Below are 26,353 nucleotides of genomic sequence, written 5' to 3'. Positions count from 1 at the left end.
CCTCACCTGACCAGGGAATTAAGTGCACACTCTGGCCTGATTTGGGTTCCCAAACAATGAACTATCCAGGCTCTGGGTCCTGTCCAGAGGAAGGTCCTATACAAGCTCTGATTCTCTGCCAGGAAACTAATTCATAGCCCCATGTACTACTACTACTGAATATAATACCCAGTTAAGTCTGGAGGAAGAGCCCAATTATTCAGATATGCAGATACCAATGTAAGGAATCAAGGATCACAAAAATTAGGCAAATAGGACACCACCAAAGGAAAGTAATAAAACTCCAATAACTGACCTTAAAAAAATGAAGATCTGGGCTTCCCTGGTGGCGCAGTGGTTGAGAGTCCGCCTGCCGATGCAGGGGATGCGGGTTCGTGCCCTGGTCCAGGAGGATCCCACATGCCGCAGAGCGGGCTGGGCCCATGAGCCATGGCTGCTGAGCCTGCACGTCCGGAGCCTGTGCTCCACAACGGGAGAGGCCACAACAGTGAGAGGCCCACACACCACAAAAAAAAAAAAAAGAATATCTATGAACTGTCAAAGAATTCAGAATAATCCTCCTAAGGAAGTTTAGTGAACTACAAGAAAACACAGACAGCTAAGTGAAATTAGGAAAACAATGCTTGAACAAGACAAGAAGTTTGACAAGGAAGTAGCAACATCAAAGAAACAGGAACACTAGATTTTAAAAATACAATAACTGAACTGAAGAATTCAATAGAAAGTTTCAAAGGTAGATTCGACCATGCAGAAGAAAGAATCAGCAAACTGGAGGACAGGACTTTAGAAATTACCCAGTGAAAGGAACAAAAAGGAAAAGAATAAAAAGAGTGAAGAAAGCCTATGGAAATTATGGGACACAATAAAGTAAACAATGTTCATGTATGGGAATCCCAGAAGAAGAAAAGAGAGAGAAAGGGAAAAAAAGTATATTTAAAGCAATAGTGGATGAAACCTTCCCAAACCTAGGATGAGAAATGGACATCCATATCCATGAAGTCCAAACAAGCCCAAATAGGTTGAACTCAAATAGGGCTACTCTGAGACACATTGCAATTAAATCATCAAAAGTAAAAAACAAAGAAAGAATTTTAAGACCAGCAAGAGAAAAGAGAGAAGTTACATACAAGGGAACCCTGGGATAATTGGATATTCACATGTAAAAGAATGAAATTGGACCAATATCTTATACCACTCACAAAACTAACTTGAATTGGATTAAAGACTCAAATGTAAGACCTGAAACTATGCAACTGCCAGAAGAAAACATAGGAATAAAGCTCATTACATGGGTTTGGTAATGACTTTTTGGATATGACACTGAAAACACAAACGACAAAATAAAAAATAAACAAATGGAACTACATCAAACTAAAAAGCTTCTGCACAGCAAACAAAAGCAAAAACAAATCAACAAAGTGATTGAAAAGACAACCTATAGAATGCGAAAAACATATTTGTAAACCATATATCTGATAAGGGTTACTATCAAAAATAAATTAAAAATTCATACAAATCAATAGCAAAAAAAAAAATTACCCAATTAAAAAAATGAGCAAAGGACCCGAATAGACATTCCTCCAAAGAAGACACACGAAAAGCCAACAGGTACATGAAAAGATGCTCAATACCACTGGTCATTAGGGAAATGCACATTAAAACCACATTGAGATATTACCTCACACCTGTTAGAACAGTCATCCTCAAAAGTGTCAAGAGATAACAAATGCTCATGAGGATGTGGAGAAAAGGGAAGCCTTGTGCTGTTGGTGGGATTGTAGATTGGTAAAGCCAGTATGGAAAACAGTATGGAGGATCCTCAAAAATTAAGACTAGAACTACATATATCTAGCAACTCCACTTCTGGGAATATATCCAAAGAAAATGAAAACACTAACTCAAAAAGATATCTGCACCCCCATGTTCATAGCAGCATTATTTATAATAGCCAAGACATGGAAACAATCTAAGTGCCCATTGATGGACAAATGGGTAAAGAGGTTGTTTTATATATTTATAGATATATACGTATTATATGTATATATACACACACACACACTGAAATATTATTCATCTGTAAGAAAACAAAGAAATGCTACCATTTGAGACAACAGAAATGGACCTTGAAGGCTTTATGCTAAGTTAAATAAGTCAGAGAAAGAAAGGCAAACACTATATGATCTCAATTATATGTGGAACCTAAAGAAAAAGAAAACAATCAGAAAAAGAGATCAGACCTGTGGTTACAGGAGACAGAGGGTCAGGGGAGGGGAAATTGGAGGAAGACGGTCAAAGGTACAAGCTTCCAATTGTAAGATAAATACATACTATGGACATAATGTACAACATGATGACTATAGCTAACACTGATGTGTGATATATAGAAACATCGTTAAGAATAAATTCTAAGCATTCTCTTCACAGGAAAGTATTATTTGATCTCATTTATATAAATTTGTGTGTTTGTGTGAGAGAGAAGGACAGAATACAAAAATGCAAAAAGAAAAGTTGTAAAGTACGAAGCTGCTTAGGTTTATATCTCAACTATAACAGATAACAATTTGTTTAATTTTAATAGGTACAAAAATAAATATTAAGCATAGAACAAGCAAAACGAAAAACTGAGCCCAGCGTAGATGTCCTTAAAGCATTTGCAAAAGAGGGCTTTATTAGGTCCGCGAACACCTGCAATTACAGGCAAAATTCTATGTGTGTGTGTTGTGTATGTACTTGGGGAGTGGACGCATAGCCTTTATTGAATTATTAAAGGGGATGTTAAGACCCAAAAGTTTAAAAAGCACTGGAAAGCCTGACCACAAAACCATTTTAAACTACTCTGATTATGTTTTTATAGTTTTCCTTCACTCGTTAACACTTCAAAGAACAGCATATGAATGTGGAAAGAATCTCTGCCATTTAGGTAAGATCTCTGAGTCTCAGTGTAAAATTAGCATATAGTAGAAGGATGAAATTATACACCATAGATGAAAGTACCTAGCAGAGCGCTTTAAGACTAGTACTTATTTACGCAAGACATCTTCCCCTGCTTACTTGTTTTCCGTAGAATGAAAGCATACTGAAAGCTGGTACAATGTCTTCTTTAAAATTTTCTTTTGTAATGCTTACTATGCTTTTTGATACGGATGAGCCAATATCCACTTAAGGGCATGTAAGCTCACAATAACTTTTGTTGAATATAACTGTTTGAATGTACTTTCACTATATTATTATATAGGGATTTTAAACTAAAATGTACCTGCACACACTATTTAGAGCCTAACTTGGATATTAGAGTAGGTGGATATACACCCCTGGAAAATAATAGCTAATTTCTTCACTAAAATCAAATTGCTGAACGTCTACTTTGCATATACATAGCTGGGCACTGTATTATGAGTTTCAGGTGATAAAAAGTTGTTAGTCAAAGACTCTGCTCCCTAGGGTTATTTTACAACAGCAAATCATGTTCAAACTAAAGGATAGACCAAAATAGAAAGTGCCACAGGCATTTAGACAAGGGAGAAACACATCTGAAATGAGAAGGAAGGTGGGTATGGGGAAGGGTTCATGGAAGAGGCAGTGTATGCTGTGAGCAAGGTTTCAACGTGTAGCAGGGTGAGTGAAAGGAACAAATGAAGACATATAGTCGTGATATCATGAGGCACAAACTAGAAATAAACAGCACTTGTTCTAGGCTGGTCATGAGGTAATTTAAGGGGATTAGTGAGAAACTAGATAAAGAGATATCTCTTTATGTATTACTTATTAATAATACTTTTGAACACAAGTATTTAATTTTTTAAAAAAGAACAGTATAGGGATAGGAGACTAGGAGGTACAAACTATTATTATAAAATGAGCTATAAGGATATACTGCATAGCACAGAAAATATAGCCAATATTTTATAACTATAAATGGAGTATAACCTTTAAGAATTGTGAGTCACTATATTTTACACCTGTAACTTATATAATATTACACATCAACTATACTTCAATTAAAAATGCTATTTTAGTGAATAAAACACTAAGCAGTAAAATTTTTAAAAAAGAACTTAGAAGAGAACTTAAAAATAAAGGCATAAAGAGCAGGTTGAAACAGCTCAGAAATCTGGCAATTAAGAGGCCATTGATAACTTTCAAAATAGCACTTTTTCTACCCATTCTCAGTGGAGGCAAAGCCTTATGAATCCTACTATTTCTTTTTCTGTTTTTCAAAATCTCAGGATAAGTCTATTTCAATTGTAGCTAATGGCAGTAATGCAGCACCAGAAAATGCCTTTTGTAAAGAGAGGGCAACTTTGTGAATCCTAAGTGGGTACTCAAGTCTTAAATTACTGATAACACTGACCACCCACCAGACTACATGTTTTTTTTTTTACGTGATTGGAAAGCAGATTGATTTCAATTCTATCTTGTCATATCTACAAAAAAGTTCCTACAGTTCATTTAGCAACTAATAGAATACATCCTTCTATTTGGTATTACTCCTCCTTAACACGGGGCAATTAATTTTTCCTTTCTCTGGGAAACGTTTTTAACAAAGGAAATAGAGTCATAAATTAGTTTCGGTTAGGAAATCATACAACTATTTCTACCTAGGGCTTTGAATTTAGAAACTTTCCTCAGAAATTGTTTAAATATAACGAAGTCCAAATTCAGAAATACCTTAAATTTAATTATCTTAGTTGCACTAAAATAACAAATTCTATTTTCTATCTTGTTTTCTTTCTTCCCCAGAAGGCTTCTCCAACCCTAATCCATAACTTAATGCATTCATCTCACCTATACAATCACTGGCAGGTATGATGCCGGCTTTGGCGGCTCCAGTCCCCTAATCCTGACCCATTTCTTGCCAAAGAACTCAGTTTCTTCAGAAACCAAGTAACAGACATTTCAATTTCTAACCATCATTAGCATATTTTCATGTACTAATACTCAACATAAAAACACCTTTCAAAATTACAGAAATTTTTACTGTACTTAAGATCAATTGCACTAACCTGTATTTCATAAACCTTGGGCTACTTTCTAAAAAATGAATTATTATTTTAATATGTTTTTCACTTATTATTCAGAATAATTATTCATATAATTAAATATTTTACAATTAGGTAAGAAAGGTGGAAAATAGTTTTGCTATTCTTGTTCTTTGTTCTCTCTTCTAGTTGGTGTGCCTGAGACAAAATTTAGAATATTGAAAATTTAATATTTCAAACCCAAACCACATTTAAAGATAATAATAACAACCAGCCAAAACAATATCGGTCCAGAGGTTTGCATGGTCCGGGGAACAGTTCTCTGAGGGGGCCATTTGGAGTGGGATTTGCCCACCCCCCTCCACTCCTTCTGCCTCATATACTGAAGATAGAGACAAAGAAACCAACTCAACTCTTTCCAAAGTGTATCTATAAATAGAGAATTTGTAATCAGAAAAACAATAATGATATATAATAGAAGTAACATGATTTTTCAGAACCAGTATCTTGTTCTAAAGCAATATTTAAAAAAAGAAGGTAAGAAGGTTAGCTATAAACCCTGGACCTCTTTTTCATTGGTCTCCTATTTTAATTTGTTAAAATAAAACCCATGGCCTTTTGAGTCAAACTGTCTCTTTAATTTCAGATTTAAAGATAACAAATCTCTTTTTAAATGAAATATTGGCACACAGACACCACACAGTCTGGCTTATTGCAACTGTTCTCTGTTGGTGAAGTGGCACATTTGTAATCCCCACCATAGCAATCTTCACCATTTCACAGAATATCATTCAATTGTACATCCCTAGGTGAGCAACAAGAATGGGCACTTGAGCTCAGCAGCAAAGCGTTTGTGGGGAAATCCTAGGTCAGAACCCCCAAAAGGGGAGACTAACTTGAGGATGCCCAAATAACCTGAAGTTTACTTTGCCCACCTCCCCTGGCTTTCTGACTGCCTGTGGGAAAAGCCTCTCTGGAATCTCTTTTGAGGTTATTGGGGGAATCCTAGGACAAACACACTGCTTGCTTTTGCAGGAGGACTTGCCCCATACCCTACCCAGCTAGGTGTCTCACAACCTAGCTGGACTAAAAAAGCTTCAAGAAAAACGGGACAGACTGACATTTGCATTTCTACTTCCACCTATTCTTATGCACGTGGAGCAAAATATGTAGGTATAGCCCTCTTTCTCACACCCCAACAGATTCTGCTGTCCTCGAAACCCATCTGGTAGCTGCAGTGACTACAATGAAGGGAGTTATCGGAAACCATGTTGGTACTGGGTTTAAAGGATTTTTCATGCCATGTATTTTGGGGAAGGACACAGATAATAGTCCAAACATGGTATAAGGCAATGTCCTTTCTGGGTCCTTGAAAAATCAGTCACGGAACAGAGGTGGTGGACAGGAGCTGACAAGAGCTGGCTTGTTAATGAGCACAGCATCCCCGGGGTGGGGGGTGGGGGAATCAATGAAATGATTGACAAGAGAAGATGGTAAATGAAGGGAGAAGTGGGGACAAGTGCTGCTCAACCCAAGCTGAACTCCAGGAGGTAAGTTTCTCCTCTAATTTGAGATTCTTTCTAAAGGTTCAGTATTGAAGTGGGTGTTTGACGTTGAAATGTGCAGACCCATTCTAATAACTGGAAAGGGAGAAGACTGAGGAAGGCAAAAGGAGAGGGAAGATTTCCGATTACTTCTCTGGGCTGCTGACAAGAACCTGCTGCTCGCAAACCAGAAATTAACCAAGCGAAGGTTGAAGGTAGCAACGTAAAAGTGAAACTCAAATTATTTTCCATTCTGAATCCTCTTCAATATCGAAGCGAGTGTGGCACAGCAATGGTTGATTATCTTAAGATTACAGAGGCTGACCGCCTTCTTTGTTTGCCCAGTAACACCGCTCCTCCAATCATCTCAAGCACTTGGCTGATTAATATTTCAATTCCAGTTGCTGCTCCTTTTCCCATTGCAGAAGGTGGCAGGGATATTCCCCTTCTTCCCTCTGTATTACAAACCCCATTACTAACCAAGCAGAAAGCACCGCGCAGTGTGGCCGAGGCTAATAATAGCCGGGCTGCTTACCTTCTCCGGAGGGATCGAATCAGCGCATGTCCCCGCGCCGGCTGCCCCGGGGCCGCAGTGCCGCCGCGCCGGGTCTGTGCTTGGTCAGTTCGGCCGGCCCCCACCCCACCTGCCAGCTGCAGCAGCTGCTCCCGCCGCTCCCGCCGCCGAGCTCCGGCCGCAGGAAGTCATCCCCCGCGCCGGGCCGGATCGCCACATTCCGCGCCAGCCGCGGGGGGAGAGGGGCCTCTCCCTGCTGCGGGGACCGGCTCCTGGAAACTGCACTCAAAGATCGCTACCCTTCCCGGTTGTAGGGTTATTTTCTAGGAATGCTTTTACAGAAGAAGCGTCGCCGGCTGGTGGACCGAGAGAGAAGAGCCAGAGTGACTTTCTCTGCAGAGCGCCTTACCTCTGAGCGCTCCCCTGTCACTCCCGCGGCATGGACAGCTCCATTCCGCTGTGTGGGTTTTCCACCCTCTTCATCTTCCTTATCTGTATTGTTCATTTCGCTGAATTTGAGAGTGGGATTAGCTTTGAAGATATCATTCAGACACTCCGAAAATATTTTAAATTGGCGACTAGTTTTTCTAAGCCCCTGTAGCAAGCTCCACTTTCCCTCAACACACACACACACACACACACACACACACACACACACACACACAGTTACTCGCACGTACACACCCAGCCAAACCACTCACAATTAGGAAAGCTGGGACCTCTCGCCCTCTTGCCTACGTAATGGAACAGGAAACTCCCAAAGGAGTGGGGAAGTAGGACCGGCTAGCGAAAGCACTCGAGGAAAGAGAGAGGGGTCGCCCCAAGATTTTGTTGCTGTTCAGTAGTGTCCTTAGTGGACAGATGTTCCCCCTCTAACCCCCTGGCCCCGCCCCAAGTGGAATGGCTGGTCTGGTGACCGCTGTAACATTTGGAAACAAAGAAGCTGAAGCCACATTAACAGGTGGCTGCATCTCTTTCTTTCCCGAAGGATTTATCAGAATTGGCTTTAGGAATAATATTAGCATATACGTATATAATAAACCCTTTCCTTCTCTCTTTAAATTGGCACCAGCTATTAACAGGTTTCTCTCTCTCTCTCATTTTCCTCCCTCCCTCCTTCCCTCCCTCCCTCTCCTAAGCTGACCAGATCATCAGTTTGCGGACTTAAGGGGGAAAAAAGGCCAAGGATGTGCTCTCTTTACAGCTGAACCAGGGCTTATTTTCCCGGTGTTCAGCCATTCCCAAGTAGAGAGGCTTTTTGACACTAGGGTTCTCTGTGAGTGAACTTCTCACATTCAGCTTGCTTTTGGAATTGCCCATCACTAGGTCCAGGCCAGTTTTATCCTTGGATTTGTCCAGCAACCTAAACAGTGTAATTGCACAAGGCCAAGGCAGTACTTTTAATCTAGGAAGAGTTCCCAACTCTCTGTTTAGCAGTTCCAAAATTAGGAGGTAGTGTAGCAAACAGTTTCAACAAGGCTCAGTAAGAATTCTTGACCCTAGAATGCGGGCTTTTTAAAAGCTGGAACAACCTAATTCATCTCTCTGAGTTTCACTTTCATAAAATTAGACCTCACCAAAGAGCAGGGGATTCTTAATATGTATCAAAGTGTATGTGGAATCTGGATGGGAATATTACATCTTTAATTTCACTAACCTCTAGCTGCAATTTAGTATTTAGCATGTCCTTTAAATCTAAATGCAGACAACAAACCACAATAATATTAGGAGTACCTGTGACTATATCCCCAGCAGATACCACAGACAATTTCCTAAGGCAGTTTTTATAGTTATCTCAAAGTATCACTAGTCTGATGTTACAATCAAATCATCATTACCTTTTTTGTTTTATCTAATAGACTATATCTATTTTAGAATGGTTTTAGATATACAGAAAAATTAAGGGGATAATACAGAGTTCTTATATATCTCATTCCCAATTTCCTCGATTATTGACACCGTACGCTAGTGTGGTACCTTTTTTACAATTAACGAGCCAATATTAATACAATAATATTAACCAGAGTCTGTACTTTATTCAGATTTCCTTGGCTTTTGCCTAGTGTCCTTAATTCCATTTCAGGCTTCCATCCAGGACACCACATTACATTTAGTTATCAAGCCCCCTTAGGCTCCTCTGGGCTGTGGTAGTTTCTCAGGCTTTTCTTGTTTTTGATAACCTTGACAGTTTCTTTTTTAAATGTATTTATTTAATTTATTTATTTTTGGCTGTGTTGGGTGTTCGTTGCTGCGCGTGGGCTTTCTCTAGTTGCGGAAAACGGGGGCTACTCTTGGTTGCAGTGCGCAGGCCTCTCATTTCAGTGGCCTCTCTCGTTGTGGAGCACGGGCTGTAGGCGCGTGGGCCTCCGTAGTTGCAGCACATGGGCTCAGTAGTTGTGGTTCACGGTCTCTAGAGCGCAGGCTCAGTACTTGTGGCGCACGGGTTTAGTTGCTCCCTGGCATGTGGGATCTGCCCAGGCCAGGGCTCGAACCCGTGTCCCCTGCATTGGCAGGCGGACTCTCAACCACTGCGCCACCAGGGAAGCCCCAACCTTGACGGTTTTGAGGAGCAGTGATCAAGTGTTTTGTAGCATACCTCACTAATGTAAACTGTCCAATGCTTTTCTCATGGTAAGACTGGGATTATGGTTTATTGGGAGGACAACCAGATAAAGTGCCTTTTTTATAACATCTTATCAAGGGTACATGCTATCAACGTGATTTGCCTGTTGATGTTGACCTTGATAACCTGGCTGAGGCCGTGTCTCAGATTTCTCCACTGTAAAGTTACTCCTCCACCCCTTCCACACTACACTTGTTGGAAGGAAGTCACTATGTGAAGCACAAACCCAAAGAGTGGAGAGTTATGATCCACCTCCTTGAGGACAGAGTATGTACATAAAGTATTTGGAATTCTTCCACACAGATTTGTCTATTTTCCCCTAAACATTAATTTATTCAATTATTGATATTTATTTATATCAGTATAGACTCATGGATATCTATTTTATCCTTTGGGTTATAATCCAATACTACTTTATTTTGTTGTTTGAATTGTTCCAGCTTTGGCCATTGGGAGCGTTTGCTTTTGGCGCCTGTGCTCCTTTGACATACTCCCTTTGGGGTGTGTGAGTTTGTGTGTGTCTGTGTATCTGTGTTTAGCATGCATGTTTGTGTGTGTGTTTAACACTTCCTGACTTTCTGGTACCACAAGATGCTCCAGGCTCATTTTGTGTATTTCCTGCCCCAGTCCTAGAATCAGTCATTTCTCTGAGGAGCCCTGATTCCTTTTATTGGAGAGTAGTAATAGAAACCAAGATCTGGGCTCTAGATGTGCTGTTGCTAATGGGCTATTATTTGATTAGGCTCTCTTAACTGAGAGAACAAAGAAATATATATGTATACTAACCCATGTATATACACATATCAGTAAATATTTCTATATATAACTATCTATATCTATATTGAGCTGAGTATATACTGATGTCTGCAACTATAATGCATTAACGCTGAGATTAGTTTAGCCTTCTCCTCTTGTTTATCTGTAAATTCATACTTCAATATTGAGAAATGTGGCTACCACCATCCACCATCTATTTATTTAATTGTTCAATTTCAGTACACATGTATCAGAGTTGTGAACCCATCTCCCCAACATCACTATTTTTAAGTATAGTAGTTAATAGAGTCTCTGTTGTATCTCGTTATTTAATGAGTTTAAATACCCATTCGTTTCTATATCACAAATTTGGTTTTTAAAATATTCTAATGACTGCACTTAAAACATAGTAACTAGTTTCTTTTGAGATTCTATGTATTATATTTTATGAATTTAAAAGTGTTGTTTTAAGACTCTTTAAATGGGCTACTCCATATTGTCAAAGGGATCCACAGTAAAAAGAAGGTTAGGATCCCAACCTCACAAAGATTATTGTCAGTTTATAATGAGATGATGTGAAATTGTCTGGTGCAAATGTTGGGAGCTCATGCTTGATAAGTGTTAGCTTTGTCCACTTGGGCAGGCTTCTTTCTCCTTTAAAGTTCTAAATACCTTGGAAGAGAGAACATGCTAAACCTTATGGTTAATAATTTATAATGTAGTGGAAGGATTTTCTAGGTATCAGGGTTGGAGGTAAAGGTCCATATAAGGTTGACGGAGGATGAGTGATTCCACTGCAGAAGTTTGTACTTGATATAAATTAATATAAGTGCAAGCAATGTATTTTAAGTTCATTCTAGAGGAGTAGTTCAGAATAGCTTCACAGAGGAGAAGACCTGAGCTATCTTGGGAGATGTTTAAACAGATGAGGAGTGGAGCCGGAGTTGGGAAGGCAAAGGCAGTGTAGCCTTAGAATGCAAATGTTCACAGACATGATCTTGTGGCTTATTCACCATCCTTACCAACCTAATAAGGACACCTGCTGGTAGCTGCATCATCATCATCATCACCATCAACATCATCACCATCATGTTAATAAAGAATGGATATATTTGCCAGGTAGTCAAACAAGCTCTTTGCACGTAGCACCTAGATGTTTTCTACGATCCACCTTATGAGTTCAATCATTGTAATTATTCTCATTTTTCACATACAAAAATGAAGACTTAGAGAGATTAAGTAATTTGTTCAAATCTTGGTGTGTGCCCTCTCAACTCCATGCTCTTTACCTCTGTGCTTAACAGGCTAGGATGATTTGCCCATATTAAGGGCTCAAATATTGGTTGACAAGTATAATAATCTCATAAAAGGAAAAGTGAAGTAATCTACTTTGATGTTTATGATGCAGTTTGGTGAATGCACTTAAGTGCCAATAGATGAATAATAAAAGTTAGAAACACACAAAAATAGAGAAGAAAAATTCATATGTGTATGTCTGCTGGGAACAAAAAATCCTCCTGAATGTCTAACTTCTTAGTAAATATCAGGATATCACATACACATCATTAGGCAGCATCAATGGAGGATCCTCTGTACCCTGCAAGAGGGCACTGTTATAGATGCACAGAAAGAAAATTCATATTTCCTGTACATTTTAAATAAGGACATACTATGATCACTCTTTAAGAATGAAGTAATTTGACTTTTCAAATTTTCCTTATCAATTGGTGTATATGAATCATGTTAGGTGAAGAATTATTGGTTGATTGGACACTATGTTTTAATTCTTTACAGAAAACAGTAAACAAATCCTTTTAGGCTTAAAATATCACATTCAGAAAATGAGTTATTATACTGAAGAAAGTGATGAATTCAGTAAAGTGTCTGGAATCTAAAATAAGAAGTAATTGAAGGAACTGGGAATAGATGACATGAAGCAAGACCAGGAGAGAAGTAGGTGGTCGCTCTAAACGATTTTAGGAGTTGTCCTATGAAAAAGGGTTTAGACTGTCCCACACTGAAGATTTTAGACCAAGTAGACAGGTTTAGGTTGATAAAAGGATGAATATTTTGACAAGTAGGACCTTTCAACTATAAAATGGACCGACTGCATTTTAAACTCAAGAACTCCCTGTTACTGAAGTGCTTTAACAGAGGTTGAAGTTAAGCAGTTGGAAAAGTAAGAGCCTTTACAGTGAGAAAATTCTATGATTCTATGGTTTTCAACTCATAAATTTGTGTAGTTCATCCATTTTACTCATTGTATACACTTAAGTATATTGTTCCTTGAAATGACCATTCAAAGTTGTTTCCTGTGCCACACACTATGAATGTTAGGGTTGGTCCTGTGTAAATCTTACCCCCATTGAATTAGTATTAACCCTAAACAAGCAGCTTTCTTACATAAGGAAACAAAAAAAGAGGTTCAGAAATGTCCAAACTAAGTTTTTATGAAACTGTGTTATCAAATCTAATTTATCAAAAAACTTCAAACAGGGGCTTCCCTGGTGGCGCAGTGGTTGAGAGTCCACCTGCTGATGCAGGGGACATGGGTTCGTGCCCCAGTCCGGGAAGATCCCACATGCCGTGGAGCGGCTGGGCCCGTGAGCCACGGCCGCTGAGCCTGCGCCTCCGGAGCCTGTGCTCCACAACGGGAGAGGCCACAATGGTGAGAGGCCCGCGTACCGCAAAAAAATAAAAATAAAAGGAAGATGCAGACCTGTATGCTTCAGGATTTTCTCACCAAAGCCCCACACAATTTCTTTACTATTCCAGCCAAGTATGGCCTAGCCCTACCCTCATCCCTGTTTTTCTTGGTTTAGTAATAAAGAAAGAGATGGGAATAAAGAAGAGATATCAGGTAGAAAGATATAAAATAGTGGGGAAAATAATATAAGTGAAGTCAAGTACCACCATCATTTACTAGAAGTGAACTTTCAGCACCAGCATTAATATTTTTTCCTGTTATATCTGTAAATGATAATAACTAATATGTACATAACAATTTTCAATTTAAACAAATCTCATTTTTATAACTAACTACTTCGCAACAAGTAACATGCTAAGGCAACATCAATATGAAAAACGGTAGTCCCTGGCCCCAAGGAATGTTGCCCAGGAGAACACAGATATATGTAAACAACACAATCACAATACAGTGTAGCGAGTGCAACAATCAGGCATGCAGAAGTGCAAGGGTAGCAAAAAGGAGCATGTGATCACAACACTAAAAAGAAGACTGCACAAAAGACATAATATGTAAACTGAGGTTTGAAAAATGAAGTGGGTTTCCCAGGTGCCCCATAGGGAGAAAGGAATTCTTGGAGGAGGGAAAAGCATAAATGAAGACAGTGAATTGTTCATATAATCCAGAAGTGAAGTAGGCAATGGCAGGAGAAATGATTAGACACAGGCGTCATGAATACTTGCATGTCTGCATTTTAGCAAGTCCATTCTAAAGGAAACTTTGAGGATCAACTCGGGGGTGGGGGGCTGCGGAGGGGACAGAACTAGTCATTGCTGCCAGAAACACGGGAACCACTTTCTACCAACCCACCAAAATAACGACTTCAAAGGCAACATGTTATCACAGAAAAGGTTTGTTTGTTTGTTTGTTTGTTTTTAGTTCATTAGGTCTCACTTAAAATTCTGATTCCACAATGCACTTGCTTTGGGATCTTGAACAACACTCATAACCTCTGCAAGTTTCAGTGTAGTAAGTTTATGTGATTACCTTCATCTGTAATATCCCTGTGTTGCAATCGTAATGGAAACTCAAGTTCAGGTCAAAGACAAGTTTCTCTGTGACCTCTCCTGTGAATTGATTCAAAAGCCGTCTTGCACGTCCTCGTTTGGCTTCTCTTATGGAATCTCATAAAAACTTCTATGACCTCTTTCGGGTTTTTTTGTTGTTGTTGTTGTCTGTTTGTTTGTTTTTTAATTTAAGTATAGTTGATTTACAATGTTGTGTTACTTTCAGGTGTACAGCACAGTGATTCCTTTTTCACATTCTTTTCCCTTATAAGTTATTACAAAATATTGAGTAGAGTTCCCTGTGCCAATAAGGAGATCCTTGTTGTATCTATTCTATGCCTTATTTGAATGACCGTAGCACTCGTTGTCTGTATCATTTTTATGTCTCTGGTTGCTTTGTGACTGAAAATGAAAAATGTCTATTTGTTCATTTCCTTCCTTAAAAATGTGTTCATTTATGTATTTCATATTTATTGACTACATCTTAGACACCGTGTTAACTGCTGGTTCTAGATGTTAGTAAAATATAGACCTTCCTGCTCAAAAGGTCACAGTATTTGTGGGAAAACGAAAAAATGAACAACCTATATCTCAAAGAGCTTTGTACTTCCCAAAGAGAACACACCTAGTAGGTACAATAAATACATGTATCATACATAAATGTATAAATAGTTAATGGGATTAAAAACTAGAGATAACTGCTTTTCGATTCTGAGGAAATGATGATTATATTTCACCAGGAGCTCAATACCACTCTGAGAATGAGGGCTTAACCCCCGTCCTGACTCACTGCATTGCTTTTCTGTATAAAAATACACAAGTCTGTATATGCGCTCTAGAAAAAGGCTTATCTGGCATGAATTTCAGAGAGCAAGAGGAAAACTTCAAGAATTTCAGAGAAGCATCCAGAAGCTCAGATGATTGGCACTAATACAACTTGCTTGACAGGAAAATTGAGCTGTAAATCTCACAAAATTAGATGATCTTTGAAGAATTTCAAAACCTCCTGCTATTAATTGGAAATCCTAGAAGAACCGCTTCTTTTAAAGCATACTGATAATATGGTTTACAGCTTAATATTCAGAAGGCTATGTTTTGGCTAAGTGAGCTTCAGGAAAGAAGGAAACTTGTGGTTCAGTTCCATCTACTCTGCAACCTCTGGTCAAGACATCTACTTCTTTGCTCAGCCATCTTATCATCTGTAAAATGGAGGCAACTCTAAGAAAACATAGTTACAGAGATGTGGCACAGTTTCATGTGTCATTGTCTTCATTTGTTTCAGAAAACCAGTAACATCTAAGCTACTACTGCAAAGAGTGCAATGTTACTTGGGGTCATCTAGTGCAGCTCTGTCAAAGTAAAGAAAAGGAAAGGGGCCTAGAATAACTATAATTTTCCCAAGAGGACACTTTTATTTTATGGTAACTCTGGGACAAGAACCCTGATCTCTTTGATGCCATTCCATTGTTCTTTCGTTGGGTTCTGAACAACCCAGAGAAAGAAAGAGAAATGAAACTCCTATGTGCTGTGTCACTGGTACAGGACGTGGCAAGATTGGAATTGGAGCACTACATATTAACAGGTATTTGGGGAATTCTTCAAACTAATTAAGATATATACCAGGTCCATAAAAAACAGTATGTTTTCTGAAGATGATTCTGTGGCATGAACAGAACTGGTAACTGAAGGTGTCTGTGTGCTGCAGTTCCAAACAGCATGGATGAATGCTTGTTTTCTGGCACCTTGAAGACTCCATCCCAACATACACATTAAAATAAAATTAACATTTCAACTGGGTCATATTTAATTATGCATGCTCTTGTAAGTCAGCAAAATATTCCATATATCATTTAAGTTGTCACTCACTTTCTTTTTTTTTTTTTTGCAGTACACGGGCCTCTCACTATTGTGGCCTCTCCAGTTGCGGAGCAGAGGCTCTGGACGCGCAGGCTCAGCGGCCATGGCTCACGGGCCCAGCCACTCCGCGGCATGTGGGATCTTCCCGGTCCGGGGCACGAATCTGTGTCCCCTGCATCGGCAGGCAGACTCTCAACCACTGCGCCACCAGGGAAGCCCCATATCTGATTTTCGTATTAGGACTCTTCTAATTTTTTATATATATTGGAAAATAACTGATGTCTTTCTAAGGTGTATATCTTTGATTATGTTTTCTATTTTCATAAAGCTTCTTGTATTCTCTACTCAAAACAGGAGTAAATAATGGCTGCATATAACTAATCATAATCAGCCATTTTGTCCAGATTTTTAGATGTGTTGGTATAAAGCTACCATAGTATTCTTTTGTAATTAAAAAAAAATTCTCTCTGTTTTATAGCTAGTCCCATCTCTATCATATTTGCCAAATATGGCTTATTTTATTGGTGTTTGTAAAGAGCAAGCTTTTGGTTTTCTTTGTCACGTTTACTGCTTTTCTTCTCTATTTTTGACTTTTCTCTTGATTAATTTTGTCCTTCCACTCTTTGGCATTTACCTTGTTCTTTTTCTATGTCTACTGTCCATTTCCTGTAGCTTCAAGAGCCATTTTCCACAACTCAACGAGCTCTGCCGGCTGTGTCATGGCCACTTCATCATATGCCATTAAAACTTAATCTCATACACTGGGCGAAGACTCGGCAGTCTTATTTTGCTTTCAGAATTGTTCTATAGTCTTGGATCCTTCTTCTTCTCCTAAATTAGCACTATCATCAGGGAAAATTCTAGTGGGCCTAGAATTCTAGGCTTCCTTTCCTGCAGTTTCATAATCAAAGAAAAAAACATTTCCACCCTTTTTTTGATGTTGATCGAAAATTTAGCAACACTTCTTTGCACTGTATTCAAATCCCCAAATATAAGCAAGCCTTCATGCACACAGGCTCACTGAAATGTCATAACTTTAAACTATGTATGACCTTGAACAATGACCTTTCCAGATACTCCACACTCTTTCTAGGTGTTCAGACTTTTTCATTCCTACAACATCTTTTACATATGGTCGATTTGTGTCATAAGTTCTTCCTCACTCCCACTTCTGAGTATATATCCGAAGGAAATATCATCATAATTTGAAGAGATATCTGTACTCCCATGTTTATTGTAGCATTATGCACAAGAGCCAAGGTATGGAAACCACCTAAGTGTCCATAGTAGATTAATGGAGAAAGGAAATATGGTATATATATAGAATAGAATATTATTCAACCTTAAAAAAGAAGAAAATCCTATCATTTAAGTCAACATGGATAAAACTGGAGGCCACTATGCTAAGTGAAATAAGACAAAGACAAATAGTGCATGATGTCACTTATATGTGGACTCTAAAAAAATAATGAAATAAATCAACTCTTCCCTCCCTGGACATTTTCCTCAGCAGAATCTAGCAGCCTCTACTATGAGTCTTATCTCTTTTCTTTTTATTGTTTGTACCAGATCACAACCCCAGGGAACCCATGTATTTACTGATGTATATCTACATTACAGTTTACCATTGTTCTTTTCCTTTGTAATTCATTGCTTCCACTTCTGGCCTCAGAACCTCATTTTTACTTTGGAGAAGTCCTTGTGATTCAGGTAGGCTGTGTGTCTCCTTCCTAGGCTGTGTGACTTGGGGCTGGCTAGACACAGTGTTTCACATATACTCTATATGTCTTAAGTACTTATTTCTCTGTTTTCCATCATTTTCCCTCCAAATTTTTGTGTAGTTATTTTTTAATTGACATTTGTATTCCTTTCTTTTGTTTGACTAAGGTACTGTTCAACCAATCTTCTGAGTGCTTAATTTCAACATTTTTAATTCTAGAAGTTTCTTTTGGTTGCATTTCACAGATAATTTTTGCTTAAATTGTACATGTTGCCCTTCTTTTAATACATTAATCATAATTTTAAATAATAGTTTCATTGAGATATAATTTACTTTCCATATTATTTAAAGTGTACAATTTAATGTGTTATGCATCTACCACCACAATCAATTTTAGAACTTTCATCCACCCACCAAAAGAAAAAGAATCTATTATAGGTCACTCACTCCCCCATTTCTCCAAACCCTAGGCAGCCACTAATATACTTTGTCTCTACAGATTTGTCTAGACTGGACATTGCATACAAATGGAATCATACAATTACTTAGCATGTTTTCAAGGTTCATCCATGTTGTAGCATGCATCAGTACTTGATGTCTTTTTATGGCTGAATAATATTCCATGGTGTGGATATTACTATGTTTCATTTATCCATTCACAGTAAATGGCCATTTGGTTATTTCCACTTTGGGGCTCTTATGAATAATGCTGCTGTGGTTGGATTTACGTGCAAGTTATGTATGCAGGTCTAGATTTGTTTTTTTAATTAACAGACTATTTCGGAGCAGTTTCTGGTTTACAGAAAAGTTAAGCAGAAAGGACAGAGTTCTCGTACCTCCTTAGCTCTCTACCCAGTTTCCCCTATTATTAACATCTTACATTAGCGTAAGATGTTTGTTATAGTTAATGAACCCATATTGATACATTATTACTAACTAATGTCCATGGTTTACATTAGACTTCACTCTTTGTTTTGTACATTATATGATTTTTGATAAATGTGCAATAACCTGTATCCACCATTACAGAACCATACACAGGAAGTCTCTTTGCCTTTAAAATTCCGCGCTTCACCCATCCTTTTCTCCCTCCCCGCAACCTCTGGCAACCATTGATCTTTTGACTGTCTCCACACTTTGGCCTTTTCCTAAATTTCATATAGCTGCAATCATATAATATGCATGTAGCCTTTGCAGATTGGCTTTTTTTTTCACTTAGCAATATGCATTTAAGCTTCTTCCATGTCTTTTCATGGCTTCATAGCATTTTCTCTTTATTGCTCAATGCTATTCCTTTGTACCGATATACCATAGTTTGTTTATCCATTCACCTATTGAAAAACATCTTGGTTGATGTCAAGTTTTGGCAATTATGAAAGAAACTGTTATAAACATCCATGTGCAGGTTTTTATGCGGACATAACTTTTCAGTTCCTATGGGTAAATACCAAAGAGCATGATTACTAGATCACTGTATGGTAAAAGTATGTTTAGTTTTGTAAGAAACTGCCAAGTACCCTGCTAGCAGCAAATGAGAATTTCAGTTGTTCTGCATCATCAACAACTTTGGTATTTCATTATTTGGATTTTAGCTATTTGAATAGGTGTGTAGTGGTATCTCGTTATTCTAATTTAAAATTCCCTGATGACATGGAATGTGTAGCATCTTTTCATATGCTTATTTGCCATGTGTCTATTTTCTTTGTTTAATCATAGTTGTTTTCTTTTGTTTTTTACCCAATGCCTACTCACTCTTGTCCTCCTGTATCTATTTATATTGTCTTTTTTCTTTCTTTCTTTCTTTCTTTTTTGAGCTTTTGATCATTTAGTCTTTTTCCTGGTATGTCCAATTATTTTTTCTATTAAAATTGGGCTTAACTTATTTTAGGAAACTATAAAGATACCTCCACATTCTGGATGTTGTTATTGTTCTCTTGAAAAGATTTCCTTTTGCCCATGGCAGACAGTTACTATAGGGACTGGAAACCTTAGTCCATTCTCAGTTTGAGCTCATTAAAAGCCTTTTTTTTCCGTCTGTGTGAAGGGTGCTCTATTTCTGTCTTGTCCTTCCTCTATGGGTGTTGCCCTTTGGGATTAACCGTGTGAAAGTTTGGATTCTCCCTATTCCCAACTACCCTTGTATTTGTTAGGCTTTAAATGTAATGGTTCCCGCAGCCCTGTGAGACTAAGGATACGCGTAGCTTGTCATTCCATTAGTTGTTGCCTTTAGCTTGAGCTCTTGCCATTTGGCTTCTGTGGTTACAGTCTTTTGAACTCCTTGGCTTTTCAGCTCCTAGGCTGTAACATTTGAATCAGCAAATGCCCCAAGGAGAAAAGCTGCACCAAATGTCAGGCTTGCATCTGTGTTTCCCTTCTCTCCAGAACTTGGCCCACATGTCTTGGTGTCTCTCTAACATTCGGATGCTGGTGAACAGATGTTTTCTTACTGTATCCAGGTTTTCTAAAATTTCTTTAGACCTCACCTGATCTTATGTTATTATTGAAGTATCATCTCAATTAGCCCTAGGAAGAAAGTTTACAATTTTATGTTTTTTTTAATTTTCTATATTACCTCAGTTTCTGTAGAGACCTTTTACCTGATAGTTCAGTCTAGTTCCTGTGTTACCAGTAAGATGGAGATAGGTGGAGGCTAAGAATATTGGGGGGAAAATCACTGATGAAAGATATGGCTCGTTCTTTTGTTTTTCCTCTCCTTATTTACTCTGGCAGCCTACATTTGCCCTTCTTGATTTGACCCAGTTGCCCAGATAAGCAACCCACTCTGGCAAAGACATGACTTTACTCTCATAAATGTCTGCATGTTAGGATAAGTTAGATGATGAACACCATGCCAAAGTTTTTTCTGTGACCAGTCAGAATGGCCATCATCAAAAAATCTACAAACAGGGCCTCCCTGGTGGCGCAGTGGTTGAGAGTCCGCCTGCCGATGCAGGGGATACGGGTTCGTGCCCCGGTCTGGGAGGATCCCATATGCCGCGGAGCGGCTGGGCCCGTGAGCCATGGCCGCTGGGCCTGCGCATCCGGAGCCTGTGCTCCGCAACGGGAGAGGCCACAACAGTGAGAGGCCCGCATACCGAAAAAAAAAAAATCTACAAACAATAAATGCTGGAGAGGGTGTGGAGAAAAGGGAACCCTCTTGCACTGTTGGTGGGAATGTACATTGATACAGCCACTATTGAGTACAGTATGGAGGTTCCCTAAAAAACTAAAAATAGAACTACCGTATGACCCAGCAATCCCACTACTGGGCATATACCCTAATAAAACCATAATTCGAAAAGAGACATGTACCACCATGTTCATTGTGGCAGTATTTACAATCGCCAGGACATGGAAACAACCTAAGTGTCCATCGACAGATGAATGATAAAGAAGATGTGGCACATATATACAGTAGAATATTACTCAGCCATAAAAAGAAATGAAATTGAGTTATTTGCAGTGAGGTGGATGGACCTAGAGACTGTCATACAGAGTGAAGTAAGTCAGAAAGAGAAAAACAAATACCATATGCTAACACAGATATATGGAATCTGAAAAAAAAAATTCATCTGAAGAACCTAGGGGCAGGACAGGAATAAAGACGCAGACGTAAATAATGGACTTGAGGACACGGGGAGGGGGAAGGGTAAGGTGGGATGAAGTGACAGAGTGGCTTGGACATATATACACTCCCAAATGTAAAACACAAACTAGTGGGAGGCAGCCACGTAGCACAGGGAGATCAGCTCGGTGCTTTGTGACCACCTAGAGGGGTGGGGTAGGGAGGGTGGGAGGGAGACACAAGAGGGAGGAGATATGGGGATATATGTATATGTATAGCTGATTCACTTTGTTATAAAGCAGAAACTAACACAGCATTGTAAAGCAATTCTACTCCAATAAAGATGTTTAAAAAACAAAAAGTTAGAGAGTAAAAAAATTCAAAAGAATTGGCCACACTCCTCCAATAGATTCTCTAACATTTAGCAGAACAGAATTCACACTGAATCTGGTTTATGAGTAAAAGACAAGTCAACTTTAAAGTGGATCATAGATGACAACATTTCTTTTCCATGTGGCTGCCTTGGAGCCATATTTCTGCTGACCACTCAATACCTTCCTCTTGAGTATTCTGTGATATATTAGAACCAGGAATAAGGGGTGTTAGTGCTGGAAGGGTCAGACAGTGGTCTGTGATTTAATTCACATATCCTTTCTGCACCAGACTCTTTAAGATCATTGAGTTATCCTAAGAATTTTGAAGCTGTAGAATTCACGACAGTACATTACAATATGCCAATATTACTATTCTCCTGCTCTGACATTCTCCACTGATGGACAGATGAAGGAGAAGGAAGGGCAGTCAGCAGTAACTGAGAGTAAATGAAACTGGAATATTATAATTCAGTATCATTTGAGTGACTGAATTGGCTGGCAGAGTGTTCTCCAGTTAAGGGTGAGGGAAGATTAATTCTGCACATGACACCACTACTGTATTTATACAAGTCTACTGGGACAGTTGTTTGCCTTGATTTGTTTTCTTCATTCATTTCAGTCAGACAACTGTGTTGACTGATTTTCCTTTTTGATGTATGAAATGACTGTTTGACTGAATTTACCATTTACTTTACACTAGTGCACTGGAAAAATGATACATTCGTCAAATTGGATTGGCAGGTATGAAAATGTTTACCCCAGAACTAGACAGAAATATAATATTGCCTTCTACAGAAATGTAAGTCATATGCCCTGGATTTTGGGGAAATGTTCCAACTTTAACTATTTTGCCAAATTTCAAAAATGTAGGGTAACTGATCCCATAGTAAAAATAAGAAGATCTGTGAAGTCCAGATAAAAATAGTTTGGTGTGACTCTGACAATCATATAACACAAAAGAAAAAAGAATTATGAGATAAATTTTAGTGATTTTCATACTTATTAAGAGGTGTTTCTATGTTAAACTTTTGAGTCTTATTCTAGAAGTTCTGTAGGAACAAACACTTCAAATATATTCATAGAAAACCCTCTTTATTTATAATTCCATTCTTCCAATATTTATAGTTACTATGACAGGCCATTTCTCCACATCCCATCCCATGATTCTCTGCTCCTATTGAACATTTGGAAATTGGTGGCATGAGCAGGAAAGTGAAGCAGTTTTTGAGAGTACTGAATAATGCTGATTTTATAAAGACTGCTTTCTTCCATTGTTGACAAACTTATTATGGTACCGATGGTTGGATACTACTCTTAGAGATGAAAAAGGTCTTAAGGAATCTTCCATATTCCATTCACCAATCTGTGTTCTTGTTCAAAGCAAAATTAATTCCTTTCAAAATTAACATATTAGCTTAATAATAATTTTTAATCTTAAAATAATCTATCTGTGAGAATGGGAATTTTTGGTGGGAAAAAGTGACAGAAGATGGGACGAAAAGAGAGTTCATAGAAAGACAAAACAGCATTTTTTAAATGGTGGTACGAACTTCTGTTTCCAACTATATCAGTTTACCTTAGGAAAACATACTAGAAAGGCCAGATAAATCATAAGCAACATTGGACTGTGAGCGTTAGAAAGCTACTGAGGTAGCCATGACCTAGAAAAGTAAAATAGAGAAAGAAACTCACTGAAGTGAGAACAATATTCTGCACATGCTTTTCTAGCCCAGTCATTTAGAAACTACTGATGAAGAGCAAAAGGCTGAGAAACCAAATGTGGCTCCTAAGAGGTAGAAAAGCCAGTAGATCTTAGGACAATGTCATAGGACTAAGGAAACCAGAATTGGAATTGAGAAATAACAAGGAAGCTAGAACTTTAAGGACCAAAATCACAGAGAGAGTAAAGATTCAGAGAGCGGAGCTGGATTCAGCAACAGTGTTCCCTTGCAGTGTTCCCTTTCCATGTATAATAGGTAGACAAGGCAAGATGCTAAGAAGTCAAACAAAAGCTAACTGAAGTCAAAGCAAAGACTTAGTTGGTTCATAATGCTGAAGAGACAAAATTGGGGTTCAGAACCTATGAAAGATTTGTGGCCCAATGGTAAACTAATGATATGAATTAGGACATTGAAATCTCTACATGTGTGTGTGTGTGTGTCTGTGTTTGTGTGTGTGTGTGTGTGTGTGTGTGTGTTAGGAAGGTTGAGGCAACATCTACATTGAACCTTATAAAGAAGGAAAATGAGTATGAAGTTGGTCCAGTGACTGAGGTGATCTTCCCCTCTGCTCCCTACCTAAGAATAGGAAATTCTCTCCTCAAGAAAATACAGTTGACCCTTGAACAATGTAGGGGTTAGAGACACTGACTCCCTGTGCAGTCAAAAATCCACATATAACTTTATGGTCGGCCCTTCTTATCTGTGGTTCTGAATCTGAGGATTCAACCAACCACACATCATGTAGTACTGTATTACTTATTGAAAAAAAAATCCATGTATAAGTGCATCTGTGCAGTTCAAACCCAGGTTGTTCAAAGGGCAACTGTAATGTCATTCAGATTCTCTACAACTTGTCATATCCCAAGTCTGGTATTCGCTGAAGAGCCACCAAGACTACCAAGAAAAGGAGAATTAGAATAAAAAACAAAACAGAATCAGAATCATAGATGACCTAAACATTAAAGTTCATACATATTTTGGTAAATATTATCAAGTTCAAGAAAATAGATGACAAGGTGGAGAACTTAACTTGACGACAAGAAACTATAAACTGATTGAAGTTGAACTGATAGAATTTAAAACTATACGAAATTTAAAACTCGGTACTGGATTGGACACAGGTAAAGAGAGGTAAGTGAACTGGAAGATAGAGTAGTAACAATATTAAGACTAAGGCATGGGAAACGAAAAGAATAAAAAGTAGACAAAAGCACATTTGAGACACATGGGCCACAGTAAATATTTTTTATCATATGTGTAAACTGGAGTCCAAGGAAAAAAGGAGAGATTGGGATGAAAACAATATTTCAGAAATATTAACAGCTGAGAGTTCTCTAAAACTAAAAAGAATATATGGAGCCATAAATTCAATAAGCATTAAAAAATGCAACAAGAACAAATCCAAAGAAAACCACACCTGAGATCACCAGAGTACAATTCATGAATAGCAAAGAAAAACATGACATCTTAAAAGCTGCCCCACGAAAAAGAGAGAGATTACTTTCAAAGGAACAATAGGATTAAGACTACAGCTTTCTTCTCAATGAAACTGACTGGATACTAGAAAATAATGGAATAACATTTTTAAGTGCTAAAGAAAAGAACTGCCCGTTGGGAATTCTAGAGGCAGAGAAAATGTTGTTTGGAAGGAAAGATGAAATAAGGAAATTTGCAGACAAACAAAATTTAGAAAATATGTTCTCATCAGAACTGACTGAATTAAATTATACAGGGAGACCCGCAGGCTGAAGGAAGATTATCATAGACGAAAATAAGGACTTTATAAAGAATTATGTATAACAGAAGGAATAAATAAGTGGATAAACCTAAATAAAATCTAACAGCACAAGAAAGTAATAATAAAATATATCAAAAATTAAAATGCATTAAAACAAATGGAAGAGAAAAAGTAGTAAAAGATATTTAAGATCTCAGCATTGCTTGAGAAGCAGTAAAAGAGCTAATAAGTCATGGTACATGTGTAACTGCTACTTATGTAAAAATAACAAGCTAACACAAGGGAAAATGGAATTTGAAGAAATCTAAAAGGAAGAAAGAAGAGCAAAAGGAACATAACAAGGTGGGACAGAGAGTAAACGAGGAGTAAACGGTCTACAAGAAAATACCTTAACTGTAAATACTCAAATTAAAGGACAAGGATTATTAAAACAAAAAACGTAATTCTATGCCACCTACAAGAGACAAGAGTCAGATTGAAAATTAAAGGATTCAAAAATTATGTCCTAACAACAATAAGTAAAATTGAAGAAGATTTTTTAATGTTAACATAAATTTGAAAGCAAAAAGTATCACTGGCGATAAGGCAGGATAATAAAACCCACTGTTACTTTACAAGCAATATATTATAAATCTAAACTTCAATGCAATAGATGAAGGGAAATTCCAAAAAACTAAGTAGAAATAGAAAAATCTAAATTACCTAGATCAGTAACATAGAACCACAACAACAAATCAGCAGATTAGAGAAGATCTGAATACCATCATTAAAAACTTTGGCCTAAATTTACATAAAACACTGCAACAACAATGATGGAATATATATATTATGCAGAAAATTTTAGGTGCACATGGCACGTTTATATAATTGACTATATTCCGGTTATAAAACAAGACTCCGAATAAGGAAGAAATTTAAAAATATATAACCAATATTTTACCAAATAGTTGGATATTAAAAACATACTTCTGATCATTATGTAAGTCAAAGATAAAGTCACAATGGGAATTAGAATTTTATTAATTGAATGATAATGAAAATATGCCATAACCAAACCTGTGGGTTGCAAATAAAGCTGTGGCCACAGAGAAGTTTATGTATTCAAATTATATTTTCCAAATGTAAAAGGGAAAGGAATAAAGCAACTAGAAGATAACCTATCACCCTGAGGTAGGCAGCTCCTGAACTGTACCTGGTGGGGAAGGCAGG

General features: G+C 38.0%; 1 pseudogene across 1 annotated transcript in view; it reads left to right on the top strand.

Annotated features, from left to right (window-relative positions):
• Positions 1-7,084: 7,084 nt before the first annotated feature.
• The window catches only part of LOC309801720 (ferritin light chain-like), a 42,997-nt pseudogene continuing 23,728 nt past the window's right edge, over positions 7,085-26,353 (top strand). Inside the window, exon 1 of the transcript in view lies at positions 7,085-7,347. The product of the transcript in view is annotated as a ferritin light chain-like (transcript). The remainder of the gene's footprint in view (positions 7,348-26,353) is intronic.

Source organism: Mesoplodon mirus (genome assembly GCF_964341445.2).
Source record: "Mesoplodon mirus genome assembly, contig: SUPER_3_unloc_3, whole genome shotgun sequence".
NCBI lineage: Eukaryota > Metazoa > Chordata > Mammalia > Artiodactyla > Ziphiidae > Mesoplodon > Mesoplodon mirus.
The sequence above is the reverse complement of the archived record's forward strand: the minus strand, read 5'-3'. Positions and strand labels throughout refer to the sequence as shown.